General features: G+C 38.0%; 1 long non-coding RNA gene across 1 annotated transcript; it reads left to right on the top strand.

Annotated features, from left to right (window-relative positions):
• Nucleotides 1-1,017: 1,017 nt before the first annotated feature.
• On the top strand, nucleotides 1,018-2,433 carry LOC130471477 (uncharacterized). Its single transcript, XR_008932074.1, has 3 exons — nucleotides 1,018-1,362; nucleotides 1,550-1,663; nucleotides 2,039-2,433. It is a non-coding gene; the product is annotated as an uncharacterized lncRNA (long non-coding RNA).
• Nucleotides 2,434-8,883: the final 6,450 nt, after the last annotated feature.

Below are 8,883 nucleotides of genomic sequence, written 5' to 3'. Positions count from 1 at the left end.
GGCCTGGCCTTACACTGGGCCTGGTCGAGGCTTGGCGTGTGGTTTGTTGCGTGTGGCTTGCTGGGCGACGGCCTGGCTTCGTGTTGGGCCTTCGTCTAGCGAGCCTCGTCCGATGCTAATTTGTACGATACGCTTCCGATTAAATTCCCGATTCCGGAATTCATTTCCGATACGAACAATATTTAATATTTCTGATTCCGGAATTAATTTCCGTTTCGAACATATATTTAATATTTCCGTTTCTGGAATTATTTTCCGATTTCGATAATATTTCCGATTCTGACAATAATTCCGTTTCCGGCAATATTTCCGATTCCGGCAATATTTCCATTTCCAATAATATTTTCCGATACGTACCATGTTTCCGTTTCCGGGAACATCTACGACTTGGATAATATTTATATTTCCAATACGATACATATTTCCGTTTCCGGCAACATCATCGTTTCCGGAGTATTCATTTCTTGCTTTTGACGATCTCAGCTCCCACTGAAACCAAGATCCGTCGATTCCGAATATCCATAGATGGAGTATTTAATGCCATTAAATACTTGATCCGTTTACGTACTATTTGTGTGACCCTACGGGTTCAGTCAAGAGTAAGCTGTGAATTAATATCATTAATTCCACTTGAACTGAAGCGGCCTCTGGCTAGGCATTCAGCTCACTTGATCTCACTGAATTATTAACTGATTAATTAATACTGAACCGCATTTATTAGACTTAACATTAAATGCATACTTGGACCAAGGGCCACTAGTGGAAAAAACCCCTGTTGTAGCCCCCTTGTTGAGGGGGGCATGCATAAGCGCGCCTCAATAGCCACTTAATCAACGCGGGTCAAATATTTTGCTAACAGGTTGGGGCGGGCTTTTGTGGTGTTCGCTTCTACAGAAGCTGTTGAAGGGGGCTTTTATTGCCCGCCTCAATAGGCAGAAGCTGTTGAAGGGGGCTTTTAAATGCCCGCCTCAATAGGCATTAGCTGTTGAAGGGGGCATTGTATTGTTCGCTTCAAGAGACTATGTTGAAGTGATTTTGGGTTTAGCCCGCCTTAATAAATTCTACAGCCCAGAAATACAACGTACCGTAGTCACAATTAGGGTTTCTTTATATCCTAAATTTCTCTTTACCCTTTATTCCCTTAGCCATTTTTAGCATTATCTCCTTATTTCCAAGATCTGTTCTTATCTTAATCTCCTTTATTTTCTTGGGATTCCATTATTTCTTGAAGAAAATCAGCCATGGGTCGTACTTCCTCCATCCCCCGTTGTCTTATCCCCTTCCGTATTTGCGGTTCACAAAATATGGAGAAATTGAAGCTTCGAATTGTCATCTCTATTATCAGATCTTGATACTAGCAAGGTACCAATCTCCTTTTCACATTAATTTTTGATTGAATTTTGTTTTTGCCCTTTTTTTTCTTAACGTGTTCATGATTTGAGGATGCTTTGACTTCTTCGCTAATGTCGACAATATGTTGCTTGTTCAATTAATTCGATTTTTTGGGGAAATTTGGGTGTTCTGCTTATTGATTTATTTTGATCTTCAGTCAATAAGGTTCATCTCTGACATGAGTGGTGACTGTATTCGTAATGAAAAGACACCGGCGTTAGGATCTCGGTGGCGAAAAACCTCGTCGTCTGACATTTGTAGATCTAAATAAGTAAGTTTCATTTTATTGTCTTTTTTTCATCTAACAAAAGGTCATTTTAGTTAATAATGTTTAGAATCTGAATATTTTTAAAAATTAACTTTCAGATCTGGAGTTTAATTTTTATCTAAATTGTTGTTTTGCTTTTGTTCATTTTTTAGGTAATTTTTGGAAAAATGAAATAATATATTTCTTTCTGGCTTATAATCTTTTTTTTCTTATTTCTTTCTGGTTTATAATCGTTTTTTTCATGCCAATTGTTTTATGATTTTTTTTCTTATTATTGTGTCTATATTTCTTATTGAAGGATCTTCAATTTTGTTTTACTGTTATTTGCTCATAAGAATATGTCTTGCTTTCTTTTTTTTTTTTTTTTTTTTTTTGCAGGTGTGTCATGGATGAGAGATTCATTAGTTAGAAGAATTAAAACATACGTTGTCAATTTGTTTATTTTAATTTGCGTAATTTGATTTATTCAACTTTGTAAGATACTCCTACTTTGTACTTATAATGTAATACGAGTAGTATAGAAACTCAGATCTATAATTCTTGTATTCCTTATTTGATTAATAATAATGACACATGTTTAGTATATGAAGGTTTTTATCTCCAAAACTTTAATATTATGTGCGCACTTATCAAGACCCAAACAATAGGAAAGAAAACGAAAATTATACAAAAATGCAATTTCCAGCAAACTATTGAGGGGGGCAATAGTTATTGTACGCCTCAACAGGTCCCCATTATTATGCTACTTAATGGGTCTGTTGAGGGGGGCATTAGCTAAGCCCGCCTCAACAAGTCACATTTTGAGGCGAACAATGCCCGCCTCAATAGCTACAGGCCTGTTGAAGCCCCCTCTGTTGAAGCGAGCAATGTCCGCCTCAACAAGGCCTAAAATCCCGCCTCAATAGGGGTTTTTTCCACTAGTGGGCATTATTTCCTTCAGTCTCCCACTTGTCCTTAGGGACAAGTGTGCATTTCCCAATTCCTTTGTCGCTTGATGCTTGCTCTTGAACATAAGGTAAGAGTTGTCATCCTTATTACGTCCAGAGGTGTTTCTCGGTTTCAGAGTTCAACTGATCAAATAAACAGATAATCATAGCCTATGATTCATCTAAGCACGGCCATGCATTTTACAGTTTCTAGCTCTCCGAGTGGCCTTGTACAACTTTTAGCATCTCATCCCGATTTATGGGAGGACAATCCCAATCTTGCGATCTTGAGATTAGACTTTGTTTGATAGGTGATTACCTGAGCGTTGCCTTTATAGCCTCCTTTTACGGTGCGACGGTTGGTCAACGTGAAAGTAAGCAGTTCTCAAACAAGTAATCTCAAATCACTCAGGTATTGAGCATTTAGTGTCTAATCATTTTAATGAAATTTACTTATGACAGATTTTCATCTCTTACAGTAAAGTTTCATAGGTCTGTCCGATACTAGTCTTCCCAAAGTAAGTATCTATGCAAATGATTACGACATTGCCATGTCCACATAGTTCAAGAAACAGAACTACTAGTCATCTTGCATTCTAGTCGTCTAACGTTTTCTATGCCTCCATCTTTGTAGAAAACTCCGACCAGGGACCTTTTTCAACTTTTGACATTCAAGTTCACTTGATAGACATTTCTTAGTCACAGGACTGGTCCTGACCGTCTATCTTGAATACATCGTCAAATTTGAAGGGACTCATCATTTAATACTAAACCAAGATTAAATGGAATATGAAAATACATTTCATATATGATAAATGTTCAACCCCAATGTTTTACAAGCATGGGCCTCGAACCCATCTTTAAAACAACTAGTGGAATTCAAAACAATGCTTTGATTTCCAGTACCACAATGTGAGTGTTGTTTTTCACTTGTTGCATAGGTTTAGTTATCATGCTTTGCCAATCTTAATATCCTTTTCATCGAATGTTCTTCGAGATATGATGATAAGATCTTTTGAGTTTGTTTATTATGTGATATAGTCTTTCTTACTTCGATAGTGGTTCTATGCATTTTGCAATGAAGAACCATCAAGTCAGCAGACATGTGATCCACCCAGGTTCAGTGAAGAACTCTTTAACGTAAACAACCCTGTTTTATTGCTTCTTAGGCAATAATTACTTTTACTTCAACTGTTTAGGTTGCTAGTGATGCTTTGTTTAGATTTACTTATCCAAGCAGTTCACAGATATGTGGAAGACTTTCATGTGTATCTTAGAACATTGAAATTAATATTTAATTTCCCACGCAACAACTCATGGTCTCTAATCCATGTTGCCATTTCAAAACACGATGCATATAGCTCGTTCTTTCCAATGGTTAACTCCAAAGGGATCTTGCTTGATCATTTGCTAGTGTTTACTTATGACAGATTTTCATCTCTTACAGTAAAGTTTCATAGGTCTGCCCGATACTAGTCTTCTCAAAGTAAGTATCTATGTAAATTATTACGACATTGCCATGTCCACATAGTTCAAGAAACATAACTACTAGTCTTCTTGCATTCTAGTCGTCTAACGTTTTCTATGCGTCCATCTTTATAGAAAACTCCGACCAGGGACCATTTTCAACTTTTGACATTCAAGTTCACTTGATAGACATTTCTTAGTCACAGGACTGGTCCTGACAGTCTATCTTGAATATTTCGTGAAATTGGAGGGACTCATCATTTAATAAACCACAAATTAATTAAATGGAAAAATGAATTCTATTCATTTATTGTGAATGATTAACCAATAATGTTTTACAAAGTATTAAACTCTAAAACTTTAAAACATTAAACAAGGACATCAAAGCCATTCTCCAATATGCTTGATTCCCATAGCTGCAGTGTGCGAGTTGTGTTTCGCCTGCGGCAGAGGTTTAGTCAATGGATCTGAGATGTTGTCATCAGTTCCAATCTTGCTTATCTCGAATTATTTTCTTTCAACAAACTCTCGTAGAAGGTGAAATCTACGAAGTACATGCTTGACTCTTTGGTGGTGTCTAGGCTCCTTTTCCTGTGCAATAGCTCCGTTATTATCACAATATAGGGCTATTGGTCCTTTAATGAAGGGGACTACACCAAGTTCACCTATGAACATCCTTAGCCATATAGCTTCCTTTGCTGCTTCATGTGCAGCAATGTACCCCGCTTCAGTTGTAGAATCCGCAATGATGCTTTGCTTAGCACTTTTCCAGCTTACTGCACCTCCGTTGAGGCAGAAGACAAACCCAGACTGTGATCTGAAATCATCTTTGTCGGTTTGAAACTTGCGTCCGTATAGCCTTTAACAATTAATTCATCATCTCCACCATAGACCAGGAAGTCATCTTTGTGCCTTTTCAAGTACTTTAGAATATTCTTGGCAGCAGTCCAATGTGCCTCTCCTGGGTCTGACTGGTATCTGCTCGTAGCACTGAGTACGTACGCAACATCCGGGCGTGTACATATCATAGCATACATTATTGAACCAATCAATGATGCATATGGAATCACATTCATTCGTCTACGCTCATCAAGTGTTTTTGGGCACTGAGTCTTGCTTAGAGTCATTCCATGAGACATGGGTAGGTAGCCTCGCTTGGAGTCTGCCATCTTGAACCTTTCAAGCACCTTATTGATATAAGTGCTTCGACTAAGTCCAATCATCCTTTTAGATCTATCTCTGTAAATCTTGATGCCCAATATGTACTGTGCTTCTCCTAGATCCTTCATCGAAAAACATTTCCCAAGCCAAATCTTGACAAAGTTCAACATAGGAATTTCATTTCCGATAAGTAATATGTCGTCGACATATAATACTAGAAAAGCAATTTAGCTTCCACTGACCTTCTTGTATACACAAGATTCGTCTGCGTTCTTGATGAAACCAAAGTCACTGACTGCTTCATCAAAACGTATATTCCAGCTCTTGGATGCCTGCTTTAATCCGTAGATTGATTTCTTAAGCTTGCATACCTTTTTAGCATTCTTTGGATCCTCAAAACCCTCAGGTTGTGTCATAAACACAGTTTCTGTTAAAACGTCGTTTAAGAAAGCGGTTTTGACATCCATCTGCCATATTTCGTAATCGTAATATGCAGCGATTGCTAACATTATCCGAATAGACTTTAGCATTGCAACTGGTGAAAAGGTTTCATCGTAATCCACACCGTGGACTTGCATGTAACCTTTTGCAACCAATCTAGCTTTGAAAACTTCAAGTTTCCCATCCTTGTCCTTTTTCAGTTTGAAAACCCATTTGCTTCCAATGGCTTGGTAGCCATCTGGCAAATCAACCAAATCCCAAACTTGGTTTTCTGACATGGAGTCTAATTCATATTGCATGGCTTCTTGCCATTGCTTGGAGCTAGGGCTCGTCATAGCTTGTCTGTAAGTCGCAGGTTCATCACTTTCAAGTAACAGAACGTCATAGCTCTCGTTCGTCAAAATACCTAAGTACCTTTCCGGTTGAGATCTATATCTTTGCGATCTACGCGGGGTTACATTTCTAGATTGACCATGATTCTCACCAGATACTTCTAAAGATCTCTGAGTTTCATCCTGAATGTCATCCTGAACATTCTCTAGAGTTTGTTGTTCGACTAGAATTTCTTCGAGGTCTACTTTTCTCCCACATGTCATTTTGGAAATGTGATTCTTTTCCAAAAAGATACCATCTCGAGCAACAAACAACTTGTTCTCAGATGTATTGTAGAAGTAATACCCCTTTGTTTCCTTTGGATAGCCCACAAGGATACATTTGTCATATTTTGGATGAAGGTTGTCTGAAATTAATCGTTTGACGTATACTTCACATCCAAAAATCTTAAGAAAAGACACATTTGGAGGCTTTCCAAACCATAACTCATATGGAGTCTTTTCAACAGCTTTAGACGGAGCTCTATTTATAGTGAGTGCAGCTGTATTTAGTGCATGTCCCCAAAATTCTATTGGAAGTTCGGCCTGACCCATCATTGATCTAACCATGTCTAGCAAGGTTCTGTTCCTCCGTTCCGACACACCGTTCCATTGTGGTGTTCCAGGAGGAGTCAATTCTGATAAAATTCCACATTCTTTCAGATGGTCATCAAATTCATAGCTCAGATATTCACCGCCTCTATCAGACCGCAGTGCTTTAATCTTCTTGCCTAATTGATTCTCTACTTCACTCTGAAATTCCTTGAATTTGTCAAAGGATTCAGACTTATGCTTCATTAGGTAGACATAACCATATCTACTGAAGTCATCAGTGAAAGTGATAAAGTAGCTGAAACCACCTCTAGCATTTGTACTCATTGGTCCACATATATCTGTATGGATTAAACCCAATAGTTCAGTTCCTCTTTCTCCAACTTTAGAGAAAGGTTGCTTTGTCATTTTGCCAAGTAAACATGATTCGCACTTACCATAATCCTCTAAGTCCAATGGTTCTAGAATTCCTTCCTTTTGAAGTCTTTCTATGCGTTTCAAGTTAATATGGCCTAATCGACAATGCCACAGATAGGTGAGATCTGAATCATCCTTTTTGTCCTTTTTTGTATTTATGTTATAAACTTGTTTGTCGCGATCTAATAAATAAAGTCCATTGACTAATCTAGCAGATCCATAAAACATCTCTTTAAAAAAAATGAACAACTATTGTCTTTTATTAAAAAGAAAAATCCCTTAGCATCTAAGCAAGAAACAGAAATGATGTTTTTAGTAAGACTTGGAACATGGAAACACTCTTCCAGTTCCAAAATTAGCCCAGAGGGCAACGACAAATAATAAGTTCCTACAGCTAATGCAGCAATCCGTGCTTCATTTCCCACTCGTAGGTCGACTTCACCCTTGCTTAACCTTCTACTTCTTCTTAGTCCCTGTGGATTGGAACATAAGTGTGAGCCACAACCTGTATCTAATACCCAAGCAGTTGAATTAGCAAGTATACAGTCTATAACGAAAATACCTGAAGATGGAACGACTGTTCCGTTCTTCTTATCTTCCTTTAGCTTTGAACAATCTCTTTTGTAATGGCCTATTCCATCACAATAAAGACAACTTGATGTGGACTTGTCCTGCTTTGTTTTAGCATTGCCCTTGGACTTTCCACCTTTCTTGAAGGGTCTCCCTTTAGCCTTGGGGAAATCTTTGGCTTCACAGTCGAGTATTATCTCAGCTTTTCTGACAAGGTGAACAAATTCTGCAACTGTTTCTTCTCTTGGTTCACTTAGGTATAGTTGCTTGAAGCGACTAAACCCACTGTGCAGTGAATTGAGCAAGATAGAGACTTCCATCCTTTCGCTTATTGGTGTTCCTAGCAGACTTAGGCGATCAAAATATGAAAGCATAAGCTCCACATGGAACCTCAGTGGGGCGCCTACCCTCTGTTTAGTGCGAAGGAGCTGAACATGTGTTTCTTGGACCTCCATCCTATAACACCTGTTAGGAGAACTAACCTTTAGACCAGACATTGATTCAATCAACTCATGGACGTTTAGGTCCCTGTCCTCCGTGCTTCCACGACAGATATCCCTCAGATTCTTGATGAGCGTAAAAGGTTCGTAAGCTACAAACCTTCTAGCCCATTCATCAGGGATATTGTTCAGCATGAGACTCATAACCTTTTTGAGATCCGCATCCCAGGCGGAAAATCTTTCAGGGGTCATGTCTCTGGCATAGTAGCTTGGCATGGGATGTAACAAAACATACTCAAGTCCATTGAGTCTGACTATTTCAACTAGCTTAGCTTCCCATTCAAGAAAATTCGTTAGGTTCAGCTTGACCATAAGCTCAGAACCCATGATGATGTTTTGATTGTTGTTTGCCATAGTTAAAACTACAATTGAAAAAGAATAAACAAATAAATAATCATTCACAGTTTCTCTTAATAAACTTAAATTCTAGCATACATGCATAATTTAATGTTCATTAAGCATTTTATTCAAGTTATGTGTTCCGGCAGGTGTGAATAAAATGATTCCAAGACCCTAAAACCCACTAAAGAATTAAGCACATTATGTATTTAGACTCAATTCTAAAATCTTTTAGGTAAGCAAAAGCCTTTTGCTAATAGTCTAGAAACTACTCTTGTTTAATAGATACATCTAAGAGCTTATTAGGTAAACCTATCAATTTTTCCACGACATAAAAGGACTCCTTACTTAAATCGTTGAGTTTCACCAAAACTAACATGTACTCACAACTATTTGTGTACCTTACCCCTTTAGGATCAATAAGTAATACCTCGCTGAGCGTAAAACTATTACTAGATTGATGTAAAGGTTATCCAAGT

This window comes from Spinacia oleracea, chromosome 4, assembly GCF_020520425.1.
Source record: "Spinacia oleracea cultivar Varoflay chromosome 4, BTI_SOV_V1, whole genome shotgun sequence".
In the NCBI taxonomy this organism is placed as follows: domain Eukaryota; kingdom Viridiplantae; phylum Streptophyta; class Magnoliopsida; order Caryophyllales; family Amaranthaceae; genus Spinacia; species Spinacia oleracea.
This window is presented reverse-complemented; position numbering and strand designations above follow the sequence as displayed.